Source organism: Phascolarctos cinereus, unplaced genomic scaffold (genome assembly GCF_003287225.1).
Source record: "Phascolarctos cinereus isolate Bilbo 61053 unplaced genomic scaffold, phaCin_HiC Scaffold_726;HRSCAF=1367, whole genome shotgun sequence".
In the NCBI taxonomy this organism is placed as follows: Eukaryota; Metazoa; Chordata; class Mammalia; order Diprotodontia; family Phascolarctidae; genus Phascolarctos; species Phascolarctos cinereus.
In genome coordinates this window covers 243,963,287-243,985,531 of record NW_027556098.1, presented here as the reverse complement: position 1 = coordinate 243,985,531, position 22,245 = coordinate 243,963,287, and the positions used below count along the sequence as shown (strand labels likewise).

Genomic DNA, 22,245 nt, shown 5'->3' with positions numbered 1-22,245 from the left:
AGAAATTTCATAAAAGAGAATATATTATAACCCCACAAGCAAATAGCTGAGTCAATGGCTTATTATTTTAGCTTATCCAACTCAAAGCTAAGTGACTGGATTTATTTCCAAAATAAGACCAAAGTAAATTAATTCACAGAAACAAGTAATATCTATTGCTTCAGTCAGGTTAGGGGGTAAATGGGGAAAAAAAAGCATACAACTAATCCTTTTCTCCACATTTTATATAGATGTCTCTCAAAATCCTGACAGTGCTATAAAGCATTTTATGATCACTTGAGAAAGTTACCTCTGTGCTGTCAAAGATCTTTTTGGCATAGGAGCCAAAGCTTTGTAGTCTGGTAGTCAGTACTTTCTTATCTATTTCATTCCCTCAATGAAAGTACTGAGTACTAAATGTAAAGCCTGAACATCTTGGGTGAAAAAACAAGGTCAATGAATGTCTGGAATCAAGGATTTAGTTTTGGAAGATGGCTTGTTCTTGCAGTCTTTTTAAATGGTCCTTTCTTGATATCTGATGTCCTCCAGTTTGCTGGAATCCATCTTCCCCTATAAAAAAGCAAATGCTAATAATTTAATGTCATTCACCATTTTAAGCTATAGAAACATTACCTGGGAGAGAGAGCTATATGTTGCTTTTTTTTTTTCACAGTTTATGTAACCAACACATTTTAAGAACAGTAGGATCTTCCTAGAAGGTAAAGTGTTACCCAATCAATTAATTATGTCATATTTAATGTAATCTTCAGCTAATGATACGTAGATGTTGATTATTATGTCTCCCATGTGCCAGTCAGCACTAGACTTTCGTAGAACTGGGTTTATTGTGAGGTGGGAGATGGGAAAGGGACAGAATAATTTTCTGGTAAGTGTTCCCTATGGGTCTCAAGTTCCCATCCCCATATGAAATAGGAAAATGAAGTCATTTTGAGTCTAAATATTGAGCTATTACAATAGCATGAAATCAGTTATAATGCATTTAATTGGAACAGAAAAGGAAATGTACGGAAATGTACACCTCAACAATTAGAAACATTCTCAGCATCCATTCTTCAAATTAATAGAACCTGCAATAGATTCACAGGCTGTGAAGATTGGTTTGATTCTGCTTTGAGTTGGCATTTGCAAACTACCTTTTTAAGAGTGATCAAGGCTCCACCTCTGCTCCTGATAACCCAGGGTATGATGAGGACTCCCTGGTTCAGAAATGTCTCTCAGCTTGCTCTACGGAGGCATCAATTCCTTTGGGATTACTGAGTTTGGGGAATGGACTACAATCCCATTTAAGAAGCCATACCTAACCATACACACCAGCTTCTATTTCTCCCACCCTTCAGAAGACTCTTATTCCAGTCATTTGGTTTAGGTATCAAGCCCATATTTCTATCATAGAATATATTCGGTAGGACTCTTTATTTATTTTTAAAAAAAATTAGCTTATCTAACACTGGAATTGATTTTTCTTTGAATGTTGTATTGAATTTGCCTGTAAATGTCTGGTCATAGATTTTTTTTTCCTTTGGGAACTAATTTATGGCTTGTTTAATAAGACACTGGGTTATTTAATTCTCTACTTTTCTGTTTATACGAACAGTTATTTTTTTTTGTAAATATTAATCCATTTCATTTATGCCATTGGTTTTCTTTGACATAATTGGACAAAATGTTTCTAATATTTTTCTTTATTTTTTGTGAATTTTCCTTTTTCATTTTTAATACTGGTAATTTGGTTTATTTTTTTCTTTTTCTTTCTTTTTCTAGTGCGGTGAATTCTTAATGCTTTTTGCCCTGCTTCAAACTCTCCCACTCCAAACCATCCTCACATGAGTTGCCAAGTTGATTTTTTTTCAAGTGTGTATATCTGATTGTGCAAAGTTAGCTATTCATGAAAGTCTGAGTGACCCTTATGTTTGAAACCTTGCTTAAATATTGGCTATGTGAGCAACTAGCCTGTGGGAGATGGCAGTTCAAAAATACCCTTAGGCATGTGCACTTAGACATGGAGAAAAAAGCTAAAGTGGCACAAAACCCATCTCCTCGTGATACATGTGCCAATCAATGTAGTTTTGCCCTTATATGGAAATTGTTTACTCCTGTCTATAAAAGCTACATGGTGTTTTGAAATCTGCACCTCCACATTCCAACTGCTTACTGCTTTGGTGTGCTAATAAAATACTTTGCCTTTCTTTTCCTGAGTTTGCCTCATTGACTAGGGTTAGGTCTAAACCAAGATTTTTTTTTTAAAGCAATTTTGGTGGCCACAGCAGGAACCTTTGCCTGCACAGCTGTCACTAGGTGAAACTACTGCAACTCTACTACCAGTACTCAGACCTTTGTCTGATTACAATTTGGCATGGACTCTCTCAGAGGTCAGTCAGCTGTGAAGTAGTCAGAGAATTAAACTCTCCAGACTCAAGAAGGATAAGAAGAGAAATAGGACTCAAGCCCCAAATTTGTGCACGAAGATACGGGAGTGGTGCTGTGTGAAGGAAAAGGCAGTGGTAAATAACAGTCTTGACCCAACATTATGTCTCCAACGGACAGAATGGTCAAAGGAATACAGGTATCATTATAGGATTGGGACAGAGTAAACCTCCTTACTGGTTCCCTCTTAAGCAAGCTGTTAAAAGGTCGGGATAAGGGAAAACTGCCATTTCAACCGGGAATGTCCACAACTTTAGTGGTAAAACTCAGTTTGGACTGGACTCAGTATTTAGATAATTGTGGGAAGCAAATTTGGCCAGATAAATATGGGCCCTTTGATCATAGTCAGCTGTGTATGCTGAAAATCAGACTTGAAGAACTAGAGCCTAGGCAAATAGATTATTGGTACTGTTGGGCAGAACTTTCAGACCGAGACTGCCCCTCATTGCCATATCCTTTAGAGGTGCCAGTCCTCACCATTAAACCATAACCATATAATCCAGATTTCTCAGAATCAAAGACCATGGCACTCTTAAGAGCCACTTTTATAGGGAATAATCAGAGGAAAGTGCATCTCTCCTTTTCACCAGGAGACATTGTATTATGGCAATAATTTACTCCACCCTTTTGGATGGACACAGTCACCATCATTAAGAAAACTAGGACCACTATAAGGAGCCATAACCCCATTTGGGAGGATGCCGCACTACTAGATGCCCTCCTCATAAAGGATGAAAAGGCAAAGGTCCTGTCCTGTACTGTGCTGTAAAGTTAGAGGATGAACATAATAGGACCACATGGCCCAGAATGGCTTCTGATTGGAGTTATAGTAATCAGAGGGACTGGGAAATGTTCAGTGATGCAAAAATGACCCTCTAGAGCAGACTGCACAACTGGTAGATTGGGAAAAATTCCATGACACTATATAAAATTTAGATGAATATCCCAGTGCTTTCCATATTTGTGTGCTACTGTCCAAAAATGTGCTCAGATACAGAATGTGAGCATGTTCTAAATTGTCTTAGCTTATGTTAATCACTCAGCAGCAGATATTTCTGATTATTGTCATAAATTCTGCCCCAGCTGGAGTGGGAAACCACTAGTGAATTCAGCAGAACTGTGTTGTGTTTGATGGGCAGAAGGAGAAGGGACTTAGAGAAAGAAAGTAAGTTTAAGGAAGTGAAGATTTTGGTGGTCTCTACGAAGGGGGTGATGCAGGAGGATAAAGAAGTAGGAACAAAGGACCAGAAAGGGAGGTTTAGAATACAGGGGAGGGGGACCAGTGTGCTTTCACAAGAAAAAGGAGGGGCAATTTAAGTGAGATTTCAGGAAATGAGCAGGACAAGGCCTCCAGCAGAGGGTCACATCCTCCATGTTATCCGAAGGGGACCCCATGAAGAGCCAGCTACCATGTAGACCCCACTCACTGTAGTGTTAGTGCCCTCAATCACAATCCCCATGGACACCAAATAGTCTGTACGGTATTTTGAATAGTAGGGATTAATATTCACAATGACAGGAGGAGACAGGTGGTTAGGAACCACCCAACCACTAGGGTGTTTCTTAGGAATGTTGCAGAGGACTCAGGTATAGTTAAGGAGCCCTTACTTGAGATTGCTGTTAATGGAACTTTGTTTGCTAAATGGATACAAGGGTAATTTTCTCAATGCTTAAGTGCCCTCCTGAGGGCTTCCTGTTATTAAATATTGAAAGAATAATAGGGGAGATGTGTCCCTTAACCACTCTGCTTAAAGCAGTTATTGGACCTTCAACATATTTTCATTCCTTTTTGTTAATGTCGAATTCCCCTATGTCATTGTGTGGAAGGGACGTGTTATATAAACTTGAGGCCATTATTCACTGTGATCGGGGAGGGGTTAGACTAGAATACAAAGGAATTGATTTGGCTCATTGGGCAATTTTAAAGGACCTTAAAAGTTTATGGGACCCCTAGCATCTGATTTGTCTGCCACAACAACCCCTCTTCATTCATGTACAGTCCTAGATTTGTTGGGATGGCCATCACCTGTTTCACTCGACTAATGCTTCCTTCAAGGCTTCTGAAGGTTGTGAAGGATTCAGGCCTCTTTAGGCATATAAGCAACTACTTCCTTGGTGAGTTCCCCTAGTGCTGAAATCCAAGGGCAGCGGTATCCCACAGCCCCCAACAGGGCACATACCTGGAGTTTTGTTTTTGGTATTAGCATTGAAGGATACCCAGGATCCTACCATTTGTCAAGGCCCTAGAGTTGGGGCTCACCTCACATCCCAGGTACTGCACTGTGGGAGAGGCAAACTAACTTTAAAGAAGAGATCTGGTGGTCTTTTTAATAAAGAAAACATAGGAGAAAAATAGCATCTTCCTCACAGGCTCCCTGAGAAGGAGGGGTAAGCAGTAAGTCATCAACATATTGAAATAAGGTGGGCCTCAGGGCAGGTGTACATCTTGTTAGGAATTTTCAGCATGTGAACAGAGTGGGAGATTCACAGTAACTCTGGAGGCAGCCTGATCCAAGTGTATTGGTGGCCCTTTCAAGTTAAATGTAAAGAGGTACTATGAGTCCAGGTCTACTGGAACACAAAAAAAGGCAGTACACAAATCAATAACGGAATATACTTTCATATTGTAAGGAAAGTTGGTGATAATGGAAATAGGATTTGAGACCACTGAGGCTCTCAGGATAACAAAATTATTGATAGCTCATACCCTGGACAAAATGATATACAGATAGGCCTTCATCTTTCAACTTATTTTTCCTCACTGGCAGTACAGGGATGACTGGCATGGTACTATCACCCCCAGATAGATGTAAGCATCGATGACTTTCTGAATAGGTTCAACAGCCTCTAAATTAATATTTATTAATATTAATATTAATATTGTTGTACACCAGGGGGCGGTCCATCCTTAGTATGGATTTGCACAGACTGATGATATTATGACTATATAAATGCCTAGACCTCATACTGTTGCTGTCGTTTTATTCCAGTCTAAGACTCACGCCTTCTTCTACCAATAGGTAGATGCTTATGAGATAAGCATTTGGTCAGGCCCTAATCTCTCCATTCAGCACTATTACTATCTTTAATCCAACCACTCTCCTTCCTGAATCCCTGAAAGATGATTAGGTGTTGGTCAATTGAGGTAATTGAGTGAGACTTGGGGTACAGGAAGTCAATTTGGTAGCACTGACCAGGGCATGCCAGCTGGCTGAGGGACTCTGAGTGAACATTTAACAGATTCCAAATATGCCTTTGGTAGTCCATCATGCCCCTGGCACGTTGTGGAAGTATCGAGGCAGCATCATCACAAATGGTAAGCCAGCACCTTATGCTTTACTTATTGACCAACTTCTTTAAGCTATTTTGCTTCTTGGGGCCATCTTCATGATGCATTGCCTGGCCCAGACCAGAGGGCAGTCATCTTTGTAAAATGGCAACCAGTTTGCAGATGAGTTGGCAAAACGGACTGTCCATCAGGGTCCTCGAGAGCCACCAAACAGAGAGCTTATGCTCTCTGCTAGCCCACCCACTGATTATATTCTTCCTTAGTCACAGATGCTGAAATTGACATCTGGGTGACCAGACATGAAGCCATTCTGTGCCAGATGTGCCCCTATTACACCTAAATGACTGTGTGCCTCTGTGCCAGGAACTCCATGCCTGAGGATATAGTGGAACCAAAGCACTCATACTGTAAGTTCTGCAGTCATGGTTTGCTTTTGGTGTTTATGCAGAGGACCACAATATGGTCTCTAGATGCTTCTTTTGTCAGCAGTTCAACTTTTCACAGAAGAAAACTGTGACAAAAGGGGGGAGAAAGTGGGTAACCCTACCATTTGAACACCTGTAGACTGACTTTATTGAATTGCCAAAGTCTATGGGCAACAAATGTTTTGGTGTACACAGACCAATTGAGCCACTGGGTAGAGGCCCTTCTGGTGACACACACCACAGCAAACATAGTAGCAAGGTACATAAGGCATAATACCAGGATTTGGCCTGCCATGTACCAATGGCCACACTTGACCATAGAAAAAACTAAGCTACTCTCCAAGTTTTTTGGGATAACCCTGGGCTTGCACACATTTTATCCCCCTCAACCATCAGGGAGAATTGAGTGGCTAAATGGGGAAGTTAAGACCCTTTGGGGAAAATTATGCTAGGGAACATGCTTAAAATGGCCTCAGGCTCTTCCTCTTGTGTTGTTCCAACTAAGAAATTGCTGGCAGGATTGTGGATTTTCACTTTTTGGAATCTTGTTTGGTAATTGCTACTCAGGGGCTGGACGCTGAGAGCCTGAGCCTGGCCACAGGGAATGGAAACCTGATAAGATATGTGATCTCTCTGTCTAGTACTCTTTCACAGGCCTACGAGGATGTAGCCTTGATGCAAACTCTGTCTTTGGAAGAGGTGGTGCATCCCTTTAAGCCAGAATGGATCCACAGCTTCAGAAAGACATCTAGTCTCCAGCCCTTCTGAAACGGACCTTTCCAGCCTAGCAGAGGAAGCAACCTCTGATCAGTCATTGGACCCAGGTAAGCTGAGAGAGGACTTCCAACACCAGTCAGTGGTCCTTGGATGCTTTTTATTTGACCTTGGTAATTAGAATCTAATCCCTTACCTACTATCTACTGTGCATTTGTTTTTTGTGTTTTATGCCCTTGGGATTGGGGGAACAGAAAAGCCCAACACTTCTGTGCATCGGATCTAACATTCTAGCCTGGCCTTTAACTGGACCAACTGCTGGACATGTGCACATGCCCCTTTGTCCTTAGGGGAAGGGATACCTCTGGTGGGTATGGGGTCAGACATCCAGGACTTGTGGATTATTATTATTATTATTATTATTATTGCAGCAATAAGACAAACTTAAATACAACACCTAATTGTACTGACATAGGCTAGAATAATGAGTCTTCCTGCTTATTCACTTTTAATTGAGAAAAGATCACTAACCTTTCACAATTCTCAACCCCCTTGAGCTTGTACCATATTGTCAGGCCTCCAGTTCTGTGTTATGAAAAAAATGGAACACAAAATCAGGAAATGGGATGGCAAATGGGATGTAATTATACCCTATCCCTGAAATGAAATGTGTCTATTCAGGAGGGGAATGGCCTTCTGAGAATTTTTCTTAAGCTGAGGGCCAGGCACAAATGAGCAGATTTTTTTGGATAGCACCACAGGGATTTTATTCTCTGTGTAACAAAAACACATGTTCCTGATTCCCCTCAAATTGGACTGGCAGGTGTGGGTTGTGGTGGGTGTTCTTTGGCCTTTGGCCCACATCTACCCACCTTCTAGCACACACTTGCAAAGCAAGCATGCAGCCATCCAAGTTTCTGCTACCTCAGTTACTCATATATTTTATTTTATTTTATTTATTTATTTTAGGCAATTGGGGTTAAGTGACTTGCCCAGGGTCACACAGCTAGTAAGTGTCAAGTGTTTGGTCTGAAACCGGATTTGAACTCAGGTACTCCTGACTTCAGGGCCAGTGCTCTATCCACTGCGCTACCTAGCTGCCCCCACTCATATATTTTAGAAATGACACTTTTATCAAAGAATTTGCTGCAAAGATTTTCACCCAATTTCTTGCTCCCCCCCCATTTTAGCTGCATTAGTTTATTTATGCAAAACATTTTAATTTTATATGATCAAAATTGTACATTTTTATTTCCTGTGATCTTTTCTGTTTCTTGTTTGGTTATGAATTTTTCCATTCTCCACTAATTTGCTTTTATCACCCTTTCTAGCTAAATCATGAACCTACTTTGAGCTTATCTTGGTATATACTGTGTGAGATGTTGGTCTATGTCTCATTTCTGCTTTATTGCTTTCCAGTTTTCCCAACAGATTTTCTCAGATAATGAGTTCTTGCTGCAATAGCAAAAATCTTTGGGTTTATCAAACTCTAGGTCATTTAACTTATTTGCTTATGTATATTGATTATCTAATTTATTCTACTAATCAACCTTTCTATTTTTTCTACAGTACCAATTGTTTTGATGATTACAGCATTGCAATATAGTTTGAGATCTGTTACTGTTAAACTCTTTTAATTACCCCCCCTTTTAAAAATGTATTCCCTTGATGTTCATGACCTTTTTAGTTTAGCCCGCTGAATTTTTTGACTTATTTTTTTTAACATTCATTTTTAAAATTTTGAGTTCCAAATTCTCTCCCGTCCACAAACCATTCCACACCCATTCCAAAAGCAAACAATATGATAACCATTATACATGTGAAGTCATGCAAAACATTGCTATGTCACAAAAAAAAGCAAGAAAAATAAAGTGAAAAAAAATAAGCTTCAGTCTGTACTCAGAGTTCATCAGTTCTCACTTTGGAGATGAATAGCTTTTTCATTATGAGCCCTTTGGCATGGTCATGGATAATTGTATTGATCAGAGTAGCTAAGTCTTTCATAGTTGGTCATTGTTACAATACTGATATTACTGTGTACAATGTTCTCTTGGTTCTACTCACTTTACTTTGCATCAGTTCATATACATCTTCCTGGGTTTTTTCTGAAGCCATCCTGCTCATCATTTCTTATAGCACAATAGCATTTCATCACAATCATATACCACAACTTGCTCAGCCATTCCCTCAGTTCCTATATATTTGAGAAATCAAGCTTTTATCAGAGAAATCCCTCCTCCACCTCCTCCACTCCATTTGCTGCTTTCCTTCTAATTTTGGCTGCTTTAGTTTTGTTTTTGCAAAAACTTTCAAATTTCATGTAATCAGAATTATTCATTGTATTTTTCCTGTGATCCTCTCTGTCATTGTTTAGTCATAAATTTTTATGAGAAAACCCTTTACATCCTTCAACTTTGCTAAAGTTATTGTTTCAACTAGTTTTTTAGTTGGTTCTCTAAGTATACTGTAATATCATCTGCAAAGAGTTGTGGTTTTGTTTCCTCATTGTCTATTCTTATTCCTTCAATTTCTTTTTCTTGTATTATTGTTGAAGCTAGCATTTCTAATGCAATATTAAATAATGATGATGATAACAATCATCTTTGCATCAGTCCTGATTTTAATGAAAAGGGTTCTAACTGAATACCATTATAAATGATTGTTCTTGGATTTAGATATATACTACCTAACATTTTAATAAAAGCTCTATTTATTCCTGTGTTTTCTAGTGTTTTTAAGAGGAGTGTTGTATTTTGTAAAAAAAAAAATTCTGCATCTATTGATATAATTGTATGGTTTTTGTTCTTTTTGTTATTGATATGGTCAGTTATGCTTATAGTTTCCCTAATATTGAACCAGTCCTACCTTCCTGGGATAAATCCCAACTAACCATAGTGTATAATCTTTGTGATATACAGACATATCTTGGATATATTGTAGGTCTGGTTTCAGACCACCACAATAAAGCGAATATTGCATCAAAGTGAGTCACACAAGTTTTTTGGTTTCCCAGTGAATATAAAAATTGTTTTATGTCTAAAACCCCCCAAATGTACATACTTTAATTGAAATACTTTATTGCTAAAAAAGAAATGCTAACCATCATCTGAGCCTTCGGTGAGTTATAATCTTTTTGCTTGTCGAGGGTGTTGCCATGCATTGCTGAGAAAAAGGCACACTCCTTTTTATTCCCATTCATTTTTCTCCAGAGAGCTATTATATCCAACTTCTCTAAAATTCTATTCATCTCTTTATTTTCTTTCTCATTAATCTTACAGTTAGATTATCTAACTCTGAGAGGAGAAAGTTGAGGTCTCCCACTAATGTTAATTTCCTCCTGTAACTCATTTAAGTTTTCCTTTAAGAATCTGGATGCTCTGCCATTTGGTGCATATATGTTTCATATTGATATTACTTCATTGTCTATGGCACCTTCTTTCCCTGCTTATTTCTTTTAATTAGGTCTATTTTTGCATTTGCTTTTTCTGAGATTATGATTGCCACCCCTGTTTTTTTTACATCAGTTGAAGCATAATAGAAGCTGTTCTAGCCCCTTATTTTATTTTATTTTTATTAACTTATTTTTTCAACAATTACTTCCATAAGCTTTTCAGTTTTTAACTTTTCTCCCCTTCCCTTCCCACCTCCCTCCCCAAGATGGCATGCAATCTGATATAGGCTGTATATATACATTCCTATTAAACATATATTCACATTAGTCATGTTGTAAGGAAGAATTAGAATCAATAGGAGGAACCACTAGAAAGAGGAAACAAAACAAAACTGAAGGAAAAAAAAGAGCAAATACTATGCCTCAATCTGCATCCAAACTCCATAGTTCTTTCTCTGGGTGTGGATAGCATTTTCTATCATGAGACTTTTGGAGATGTTTTATCTTTGTACAAGAAAGTCTAGTCAAAGTTAGTCATCGCACAACATGGCTGTTACTGTATTCAACGTTCTCCTGGTTCTGCTCACTTCACTCAGCATCAGTCCATACGAGTCTTTTCAGGTTTTTCTGAAGTCTGCTTGCTCATCATTTCTTATAGCACAATAGTATTCCATTACATTCATATACCACAACTTATTCAGTCATTCCCCAATTGATGGGCATCCCCTCAATTTCCAATTCTTTGCCACCACAGAAAGAGCTGCTATAAATACTTTTGTACATGTGTATCCTTTTCCCATTTCTATGATCTCTCTTTGGGACAGAGACCTAGAAATGGTATTGCTGCATCAAAGGGTATGCACAGTTTTATAGCCCATTGGGCATAGTTCCAAATTGCTCTCCAAAATGGTTGGATCAATTCACAACTCTACAAACAATGCATTAGTGTTCCAATTTTCCCACATCTTCTCCATCATTTGTTATTTTCCTGTTTTATCATGTTGGCCAATATGATAGGTGTGACGTAGTATCTCAGAGATGTTTTGGTTTGCATTTCTCTAATCAATAGTGATTTAGAGCATCTTTTCATATGACTATAGATAGCTTTAATTTCTTCATCTGAAAACTGTCTGTTCATATCCTTTGACCATTTATCAATTGGGGAATGACTTGTATTCTTATAAATTTGACTTAGTTATATATTTTAGAAATAAGGCCCTTATCAGAGGCACTGGTTATAAAAATTCTTTCCCCATTTTCTACCCAGCCCCTTATTTTAACCCTGTTTGTGTCTTTCTGTTTCAAGTGTATTTTTCATAAATAACATATTGCTGGATTCTGGTTTCTAATCCTTTCTGCTATCTTCTTCTGTTTTATGGGTGAATTCATCCCATTAACATTCACAATTACGATTACTGTGATTCCATCATATTTTCTTCTTTTGTTCTTTTTTCACCCTGTCACTCCTCAAAAGTTTATTTTGCTTCTCACCACATATATAGAGAGAGGGCATAGAGTGAGAGAGAGGATTGTACTGGGAGAAGGAAAAAGGAAAAGGTAGAATGGGGTAATTATCACACATAAAAGAGGCAAGAAAGAGTTTTTACAGTGAAGGCGAAGAGTGGGGAGGTGAGAGGGAATGATTAAATCTTACTCTTATCAGACTTAGCTTAAGGAGGGAATAATATACACACTCAATTGGTAATGGAAATCTGTCTTACCCTACAGGAAAATAGGTGGAAGAGGAATGGGGGGGGGAGATAGAAGAGAGGGCAGATTGGGAGAGGGGGTAATCAGAAGCAAACACTTTTGAGGAGGGACAGGGTCAAAGGAAAGAATAGAATAAATGGGGGGTAGGATAGGATGGAGGGAAATATAGTTAGTCTTTCACAACATGACTATTATGGAAGTGTTTTATATGACTACACATGTATAACCTGTATCAAATTGCTTGCCTTCTCAATAAGGGGGCCTCCTCAATAAGGGAGGGAGGAAGGGAGAGAATTTGGAACTCAAAGTTTTAAAAACAAATGTTAAAAATTGTTTTTACATGTAACTGGGAAATAAGATATACAGGCAATAGAAATCTATCCTGCCCTATGGGAAAATACAAGGGGAAGGAGATAAGAGAAGGGGTGTGTATGATAAAGGGGAGGGCAGATTGGGGTAAGGGGTATTCAGAATGCATGCTCTTCTGGGGTGGGGGGAGGGGAGAGATGCAGAGAAAATTTGGAACTCAAAATCTTGTGGAAGTGAATGTTGAAAACTAAAAATTAATTTTAAAAAAGGAAAAAATATTTTGCAAAAAAATCACATAACAAAAAAAAAGAAAAACAACTGATCTGGAGAGCAGATTGAGAAAGGAAAACATAAGGATGATTGGACTACCTGAAAGCTATGATGAAAAAAAGAATCTTGATACAATAATTAAAGAAGTAATTAAAGAAAGTTGTTCTGAAGCATTAGAACAAGAGGGGTAATTAGAAATAGAAAAAATTCACCAAACATCACCTGAAAGAGATCCTTTGAAGAAAACCCACAGGAATATTATAGTCAAATTCTAAAGCCTCTAGTTTAAGGGTAAAATATTAAGAGCAACAAGAAAAAAAAACAATTTATGTATGGCAGTGCCACAATTAGAAATCACATGAGAACTAGCAGTGGCAACACTAAAAGACTATAGGTCTTGGAACACTTTATATCGAAGAGCAAAAGAACTGGGCTTCCAGCCGAAAATATCATACCCAGCAAAGCTAAACATAAACCTGAATGAAAAATAAAATGGACATTTAATGAATTGTGAGACTTTCTCAAGACTTTAAAAAACCCCAGTAACAACAACAACTTGAACTTAATAGAAGATTCGACATACGAGAGCCAAGAGAAACCTAAGAAACATACCAAAGACCAATTATTGATTCAATAAGAACAGACTGTTTACATTTTATGTATGTAAAATATAAAATGTATGTCTAAGATTGTTATTAGTGATTGGGTAGTTCATATGAAAGATTGGGGTAGACCTAAGCATGATATAACTTCAAAAAGTAAAACTGTTCAGGAACAGCTAAAAAAAGTAATTGTCTTATACAAATGAGGTGCAAGAGGAAGAACTGATATAGAGGAATTAGATGGGGGAGGAGGGCTATTAGTTCTGGAGACCTACTTTCATTGGGAATGGGCTTAAGAGAACAATCCATATACATCTAGAAGAGTATAAAAGTCTTCTAAATTTAGAAAGAAATAAAACTCTGAAGGGGATAGGGAGGGGGGAGAGGATTAGGGAAGGATCTTTAGAAGGGAGGGTGAGGGAATAGGTTAAAGGGGAATATAGAAGGGTGTTTAGCTTAATGGAAATGGGAGGATAAGGGAAGGATCCTTGGGAGGATAAGGGAGGGATCTTTAGAGGCGAGATTAAGGGATTAGGTCAAAGGGGTGTACAAAAGGGCATTTAGATTTAGGGGAATGGGAGTGAGGGAATCCTAACAGAGCTGCCTCCAGCCCCAATATTCTAACTTCCTTATGGGCCCCACTGAACAGCAGGCTTTTCCTGATTTGACCACATAATCTTGTTTTAACCATATCACAGGCCCCTAAACTCTAAACCACTGCCCCCAGACTCAATATAGCTACTGCCTCTAACTAGCCACTGTCCCTAGTTAGCCATTGTCCCCAGACTCAATCCTCTAGCTAGCCCCTGCTCCCAGATCCAATTCACATATTTCCCACACAAACAAGTGTGTCCATGTACTCAACCACAACCACATCATCCATTTTGACCAGACAGGACCATAATAGCTAGCCAATAAGAAGGCAGCACCACCAGGATGTAGAACAGGATGCTCGACCACCAAACCATAGAAGGGGCCTACCCTAAGATAGCGTCTGTACAGTAATAGTAAAGAACTGACCTAGAGTGAACTCATGATATAGAGAGGCTTATTTTTATATCATTAGCATACATACATACCCTCCCACCCCCCACCATGGGTTATTCTGTATGCATTGTGGGGTAACTGCATGCACAGTTCCACTGAGGCTGGGACTCCTCCCCTATTACCTCATCCCTTAATAAACCCCTCCTGCCTTTTGAATATTAATCATATTCCTATATTCTATGTAAATTTTGATTGTGTAATCAGCATCATATACTCTGGAAAATTGCCTGTCTTGCCTTACTGAAGTTGCTAATTCATCTAAAGAACTTAGCCACTCACCAAAGTGTGAAACCTTAAAACCATAATAAATCTTTCTAACTGGCTTGGAGTTGGCCTGAGTCTTTGAAATTCTTTAGCGACATCCTGCCAAAACTCAACCTGTACCTCATTAGGAGGATAAGGGAGGGATTGCTGGAAGGGAAGTAGGTTAAGTAATAGGAGGGCAAGGTAGTGGGTAGAAGTAAAGTAGAGGAATCAGGAGGGATAGGAAATAAAGAGATACACACAAACATAAAAACAAAGATTAGGAGTAGAATCTCTTAGGGAAAGTATATGTTTATGTACGCATATATGGATATATGTGTATGTGTATATACATATCAATAACTATATATAAATATATCCATGTTTAATTGTAGCCTGGGGGGGAGGTGGGAGGAATGGGGGGAAAAAACAAAGAAAAAAAGTGTACAGCAGAGAAGAAAAGAAAACCTAGAAAGAAGCAAAGAAAAGATGGACAGCTTTCAACACAACCCATAGGATTTAATATACAGGCCTTCTTGAAATGGAAATTTATTGCTATATATTTTGAATCCTCTCTTACATTCTGCTATGCACATGATATTTTTTCTTTTCTTATTTTATGTTTAAGTTTATAATATGTTTCTTTTCCTTTTCTTATTATGTATTTAAGTTTTAGTATTCATGTCTAGAATAAAAGATTTTTTTAAAAAAAGAATGAATGACAGGCAGCTTGAGTAATGGATAAAAAGTTGGCCTCTAAGAGACTTTTGGGTTCTCCTCTGGAAAAAAAAAAGAATTTAGATACTATGTGGTTTGGTGCATATGTATTGAGTATTGAAAAGTTTAATTCTGAAGGTCAAATAAGTAGATATAACAAAAAAATTAATGGCTAAAATTTCAAATGGATATTTTAATTTTTCTGATCCTTAATGATCATTAAGGTCCATCTTTTTAATACAGACATGTTGCCATACAGTAACACTGAAAAACTGTCTTATTAAAAAGATGGACCTTTGCTGTTTTGTGAAGTTTGAGATGATCGTTAAACAATGACATAGTCAGATACTCAAATGTATTTGTGATCTCATTGATTTGGTATTCCCTCCAATAATGCACATCACAATCCATCTGATGCTCATATTTGATCTTGTCATGTGACTAGCCCATCTTCTCTTTACATCATGCAATTATTTGATGATATCTTTTACTAATATTTATTTTTGGAGTTTTTCAATAATAATATGTCACAGTATAGTCAAATTCACCATGGAACTTTCTATTCCTTCTATCTCTTTACACCTAAGTTTGAGATCAGTAAATGTACTTTGGCATTTTCCTGAAGCACTCCGTCCCACTTTCCTTTTCAATCCTTGGCCTCTTTGTTGTTCATCTATATTTATGATAGCATGTCTTCCCACCCATATATCAAGAGCAGTCAAGATTCCTTGAAAGATATAACAAGAAATAACCTTCAAGTTCCAGCCAAAATGTTATTTGGTACAAGAAACCTTTCTTGATCTCCTTTAATTCTAGAGCCTTCCCTCCGTGGACTATTTCATATAAATATATAAATATATATACACATATATGTATGTAGATACATGCATACATATATAAACACATGTATATACATACACATATACATATATACACAGACATACACATATATACACACATATTTGAACATAGTTGCTTGCATTTTATCTTGCCCGTTAAACTGTAAGCCCCTTGAGAGTAAGGACGACTTTTGCCTTTTTTTGTTCTGCAGTGCTTTGTGTAGTGCCAGGGACTTAGTAGGTGCTTACTTGGCCTGAGTGCCTGGTATATATACAAGGTGCTATACTAGGTACTATGGGGGTTATAAGGAAGAATAAAACTTGCACTTTTGTAGCACAAAAAGTACTGAAGAAGAAATTAAATGTGCATAAACAATTATAAAGTTGAAAGTGCAATATGAGAGGCAGAGTTGTTTAAAGGGGAGGGAGATGATTTCTAGTTATTGTGGAGGGAAAAGCCTCAGGGAAGACTTCAGAGATGAGATGGCATTTGTGCTGGGCTAGTGACATAAATGGCTTTGCTGACTACCAAGTTTTCTAGTGAAGTTGTCCTAAAGAATCCTCATGTCTTGGTTTAAAGTTTTATTTAATTGTCTTTATTAGTATTAAATATCTACATTGTTTCCTGGAAATTACTAAAGCTACATAGCTATATGGAATTATATATACATATACACATATATACAAAATATTTCAGGGAAAAGAGTTTGGAATACATGAAAATACTTATTTAAATTTGATATTTTGACTTAGAAATACCTCAATTTTGTGTCGTTAAAATCTTTTCAGTATTTGTCCTTTCGATAGCTAATACTTTGGCATAAAGTAGTAAATGAACATGCTGTAACCTTATATGGCTCTTCACACAGAAGAATTACATTAACAAACTTAAAGCGTAGCTCTTAACTTGAATGAAAACATAAATGGCAATATTCTTCAAAGTTTTAGGTGACAAACAGCTAGGATTGCACTGAAAAGGAGAATCAAAATCCCCAAAGACCTCTTCAGGCCAGACTCATAGGATCAAATTTAATAAGATAAAATTAAGTGGAGATAAAAAATCAATAAGATAAATACAAAAAAAGAGATGTGACTAAATATAGTTCATGTTAAAAAGAAAAAAGACTTGAGTGTTTTAGTGGACTTCAAGCTCAATATCAGTTTAGAAGCAGTATTACTTGTAGTTAAAAAAACAACAAACTAATGTAGTTTAAGGCTGGATTGATAGAAATATAGCGACTAAAACGGGGGAAATTCAATACTAATGAAACGATAATCCGACTGTACTGTCACCTGGTCAGACCTCAACTGTATTTAACCCTGAGTTCCACATTTTTGCTTCACATTTTCGGAAAGAGATGAACAAAGTGCAAGACATTCAGAGGAGGGTAAACCAGAATGCTTAAATGATATGAAACCATGTCATGAAAGAAATGGCTGAAGGAACTAAGGATGCTTTAGCTTGAAGAAAATATCATGGGGATGTGGAGATTTTCTACAAGTATTTGAAGGATCATCATGTGGAAGAATGGTTAGATTCTAGGGGCAATGGGTAAAATTTACAGATGAAAGTTCAGTTCAATATGAGAAAAAACTTCATCATAATTAAAGCTGTCCAAGAAATGGAATGGGCTACCTTAAGAGGTAACAAGTAGTGCCTCATCATTGGAAGCCCTCAATAAAGATGTCTGGTCACTTGATAGATATGTTGTAGAGGGAATTCTTGCTCATTTATTGGGTTGACTGGATGATTGTTGAGATCTTGTTTAGCACTGAGATTCTAAGATAACAAAATTTATGATGTGTACAAGAAGTGCAAAAATTGGGGGGGGAGCCAAGATGGTGGAGTAAAAGCAGTGACGTGCTTGAGCTCTCCCTCAAACCCCTCCAAATACCTGTAAAAAATGGCTCTAAACAAATTCCAAAGCAGCAGAACCCACAAAAAGGTAGAGTGAAACAAATTTCCAGCCATAGACAACCTGGATGGTTGATTGGAAAGATATATCGCGCCGGGTTGGGAGAAGAAGGCAGTTTGGCGTGGGTGCGCAGGCCGCAGGGAAACTGGAGGAGGCCTCAGAGGACAGAATCGCGGTCAGCTGTGGTGGTTTCCAGACTTCTCAACCCATGAGCACCAAAGACAACTTAGAAGGTCAGTGGGAAAAGTCTGTGAGAGAGAAGGGGGGGGGTTCCCATCCCCATTCCCTGAGCTTGGCCCTGGGGCAGTGTCTGCCTCCTGAGCACCTTCCCCACAAACTGAGGGGGAATCAAGTGGCTGATCAGAGGGATTGCAGGGATCCCTCTGCTGGTGATCTCTGAAAACAGCTGCACAAACCCCTGAAGCTTGGGACAGTACATTCTCCACAATAGAAACAGACCCCTACCTTAACAAAAAGTTTATAACTCAAATAATTGGCCAGGATCACGAGCAAGCAGCACAAAAAGAGTCAGACTATACTATCTTACTTTGGTGACAAAGAAGATCAAAACATACAATCAGAAGAAGGCAACAAAGCCAAAGTTCCTACATCCAAAGCCTCCAAGAAAAATATGAATTGGTCCCAGGCCATGGAAGAGCTCAAAAAGGATTTTGAGAAGCAAGTAAGAGAAGTAGAGGAAAAACTGAGAGTGATGCTAAAGGAGACCCAAAAAAATACTGAAGAAAATAACACCTTAAAAAACAGCCTAACCCAAATGGCAAAGGAGGTCCAAAAAGCCAAGGAGAAGAAGAATGCTCTAAAAAGCAAAACTGGTCAAATGGAAAAGGAAGTCCAAAAGCTTACTGAAGAAAATATTTCCTTAAAAATTAGAATAGAGCAATTGGAAGCTAGTGACTATTTGAGAAATTAAGCCACTGTAAAACTAATCCAAAAGAATGCAATAATAGAAGACAGTGTGAAATATCTCATTGGAAAAACAACTTAAAAATTATTGGACTACCAGAAAGCCATAATCAAAAAAAGAGCCTAGACATCATCTTTCAAGAAATTATCAAGGAAAACTGCCCTGATATTTTAGAACCAGAGGGCAAAATAGAAATGGAAAGAATCCACCGATCACCTCCTGAAAGAGATCCCAAAAGGAAAACTCCTAGGAATATTGTAGCCAAATTCCAGAGTTCCCAGGTCAACAAGAAAATATTGCAAGCAACCAAAAAGAACCAGTTCAAATATCAGGGAGCCACAGTCAGGATAACACAAGATTTAAAAGATTGCAGGTTGGAATATGACATTCTTGAGGGCAAAGAAGGTAGGATTAGAACCAAGAATCACCTACCCAGCAAAACTGAGTATAATACTTCAGGGGGAAAAATGGACATCAATGAGATAGAGGACTTTCAAGCATTCCTGATGAAAAAACCAGAGCTGAATAGAAAAATATGAGTTTCAAATACAAAACTCAACAGAAACATAAAAAGAATAACAGGAAAGAGAAATCATAAGGGATTCAATGAGGCCAAACTATTTACATTCCTACGTGGGAAAATGATACTTGTAACTCCTTAAAAACTTTCTCATTAAGGTAGTTAGGAGTATAGATAGAAGGCAGGTATAAATTGAATACAATGAGATGATATCTAAAAAAATAAAATTAAGGGGTGAGAAAAAGGAATGTACTGGGAGAAGGGAAAAGTGAGAGGCAGAATGGGGTAAACTGTCTCACATAAAAGAAGCACTGTTACAGTGGAGAGGAAATGAGGAAGGCAGAGGGGAGCATGTGGACCTTATTCTCAGAAGAACTGGCTCAAAGAGAGAGTAATATATACACTCAGTTTGGTATAGAAATTTATCTTACCATACAGGAAAGTAGGAGAGGAAGGGAATAAGAGAAAGGAGTGGGTTGATAGAAGGAAGGGTAGATTGGGGGAGGCAGTACTTAGAAGCAAAACAGAAGGATGTACAGGGTGAAAGGAGGAAGTAGTAGGATACATAGGGGGAAAATAAGATGGAGTGAAATATAGTTAGTAACAACAACTGTGAAAAAAATTTTACAGCAAGTTTCTCTTATAAAGGCCTCATTTCGCAAATATATAGAGAACTGAATCAAATTTATGAAAATAAGAGCTATTCTCCAGTTGGTAAATGGCCAAGGGATATGTACATGCCATTTTTGGACAAGGTAATTTATCTATGGTCAGATGAAAAGATGCTTGGGATCACTATTGACTGAATAAATTCAAGTTGGAACACCTTGGAGGTGCCACCATACCTATTGGATTGGTGAATATGACAGAAAAGGAAGTTGGCAAATGTTGGAAGGGATATGGGAAAAATGAGACACTAGTGCACTGCTGGTGGATCTGTGAACTGATCTAATCATTCTGTGGAACAGTTTAGAACTATGCCCAAAACGCTATGGAACTATGCATACCTTTTGACCTATTAGTGTCACTATTAGATCTGCATCCCAAAGAAATGAGAAGAAATGGAGAGGGAGACCTATATGTACACAAAATATTTGTAGCAGCTCTTTTTATGGTGGCAATTGGGGAATGGCTGAACAAGTTATGGTATATGATTGTGATGGATTACTATTGTGCTATAAGAAATGACAAACAGGATGCTCTGAGAAAAACCGGTTAAGATTTACATGAACTTTGCAAAGTGAAGGGAGCAGAAGCAGAACATTATACACAGTAACAGCAATATTATACAATGATCAACTGTGAATGACTTAGCTGTTCTCAGCAATACAATGATCCAAGACAACTCTGAAAGATTTATGATGAAAAATTTTATGCATCTCCAGGGAAAAAACTGATAGGGAAAAAACTGATAGAGTCTGAATGCAGATCAAACATACTTTTTTTTTTAACTTTATTTTTGGTCTGTGTTTTCTTTTACAACATGCATAATATGGAAATAAGTTTTGCATGACTACACATATATAACCTATATCAAATTTCTTGCCTTCTCAAGGAGGAACGGGAGTGAGGAAGAGAATTTGGAACTCAACATTTAAAAAAAGAACGTTAAAAATTGTTTTTACATGTAATTGAAAAAATATACATAGCAAAGAAAAAATGTTAAAACTGAATAATTACATACTTTTGTGATATAATTTGAAAATATCACCTTGAACATTATGCAGTTTTAGATTATGATGGTGGATTAATTTTATCTGAGGTTTGAATACTAAAATGCTTGTAGCATAACAAAAATGTGTAAGTATTCTGAATAATGGGAATCCATCTTATTCAAGTTCTCTTTTTAATAAATGATAACATGTCAAAATCTAGAAATTCAATTCTTGAAATAAAATGGATACCAATATTTGTTGGTAGTATTTTCCTGTAGAGATAATTATTAGAGGTGGGTATAAGTCATTTGCCCGGCAGATGACTAGCCTTTCCATTCACCCTGCTGATGTGCCTTCTGGACTCTGCCTCCCTCCCCATGCTCAAACATTGCAATTCCTTCTCCTGCTTTGGTCTCTAGCTCACCAGGTCTTGCCCCATTTGCCTCATCCTCCAGACTATTAGTTCTTGCACTGTGCCCTGAAGGTGTGCTCTTTAGACTACCAAGCTTTGCCATCTGTCCTGCTGTTGCAACTTCCTCTATGTGCAGTTTCTTTCTATTAAAATGTAAACTTCTCAAGGAAAAAGACTATATCACTTTTATATTTACATCCCTTGCACTAAGCACAGTGCTCAAGTACACTGCTTAAATACTTTTTCATTCACATTCATTCATTGATTCATTCATTGATTCAACCACAAAATTCAAACTAGATCATGAACTGAGATTAGAGGCATTACTTACCTTTTAAGGAGATTTTCTTTCATCTTGGCCAAAGAATCCATAGGTTGTTTCTTAGAGGCTTGTGAAATTGTTAACTGAAAGAAAATTTGAAAGTAATTTATTCTTTACTTTCATGAGTAAATTAAAAAAATGATGACTCAACTAGCTTTGTAGCCAAAGTACGGTCCTAAAGTCACTAGGAGACTATTAATTCATGAGTTATATTTGGCTTTCTATGTATTGGAAAGGTTCTAAACCCTTCCAATACATAGGGGAAACTGCAGCCCTATCCACAAGTTAGAAAATCTCGTAGTAGGAAGGGACTTTAGAGATTATTTAATTCAATCCATAAATTTACTGAGAATGTCTCCTCATGTCCTTAAAGACTGTCAGTAATGGAGGAAGTCAATATATCACCAGGTAGCCCATTCCATTTTTGGACAACTCTAATTGTTAAGAGTTTTGGTTTTTTTTATAGACCTGAAATCTGCTTTAAAAAAATCTTCCCTTTGGGGCCAAGCATTAAC

General features: G+C 37.6%; 1 long non-coding RNA gene across 1 annotated transcript; it reads right to left on the bottom strand.

The window, feature by feature from the left end:
* Positions 1 to 119: 119 nt before the first annotated feature.
* On the bottom strand, positions 120 to 21,817 carry LOC144454560 (uncharacterized). The gene is made up of 3 exons (XR_013483064.1): positions 21,740 to 21,817; positions 7,384 to 7,437; positions 120 to 549 (listed from the first exon to the last, which is right to left on the bottom strand). It is a non-coding gene; the product is annotated as an uncharacterized LOC144454560 (long non-coding RNA).
* Between the last annotated feature and the right edge of the window lie 428 nt (positions 21,818 to 22,245).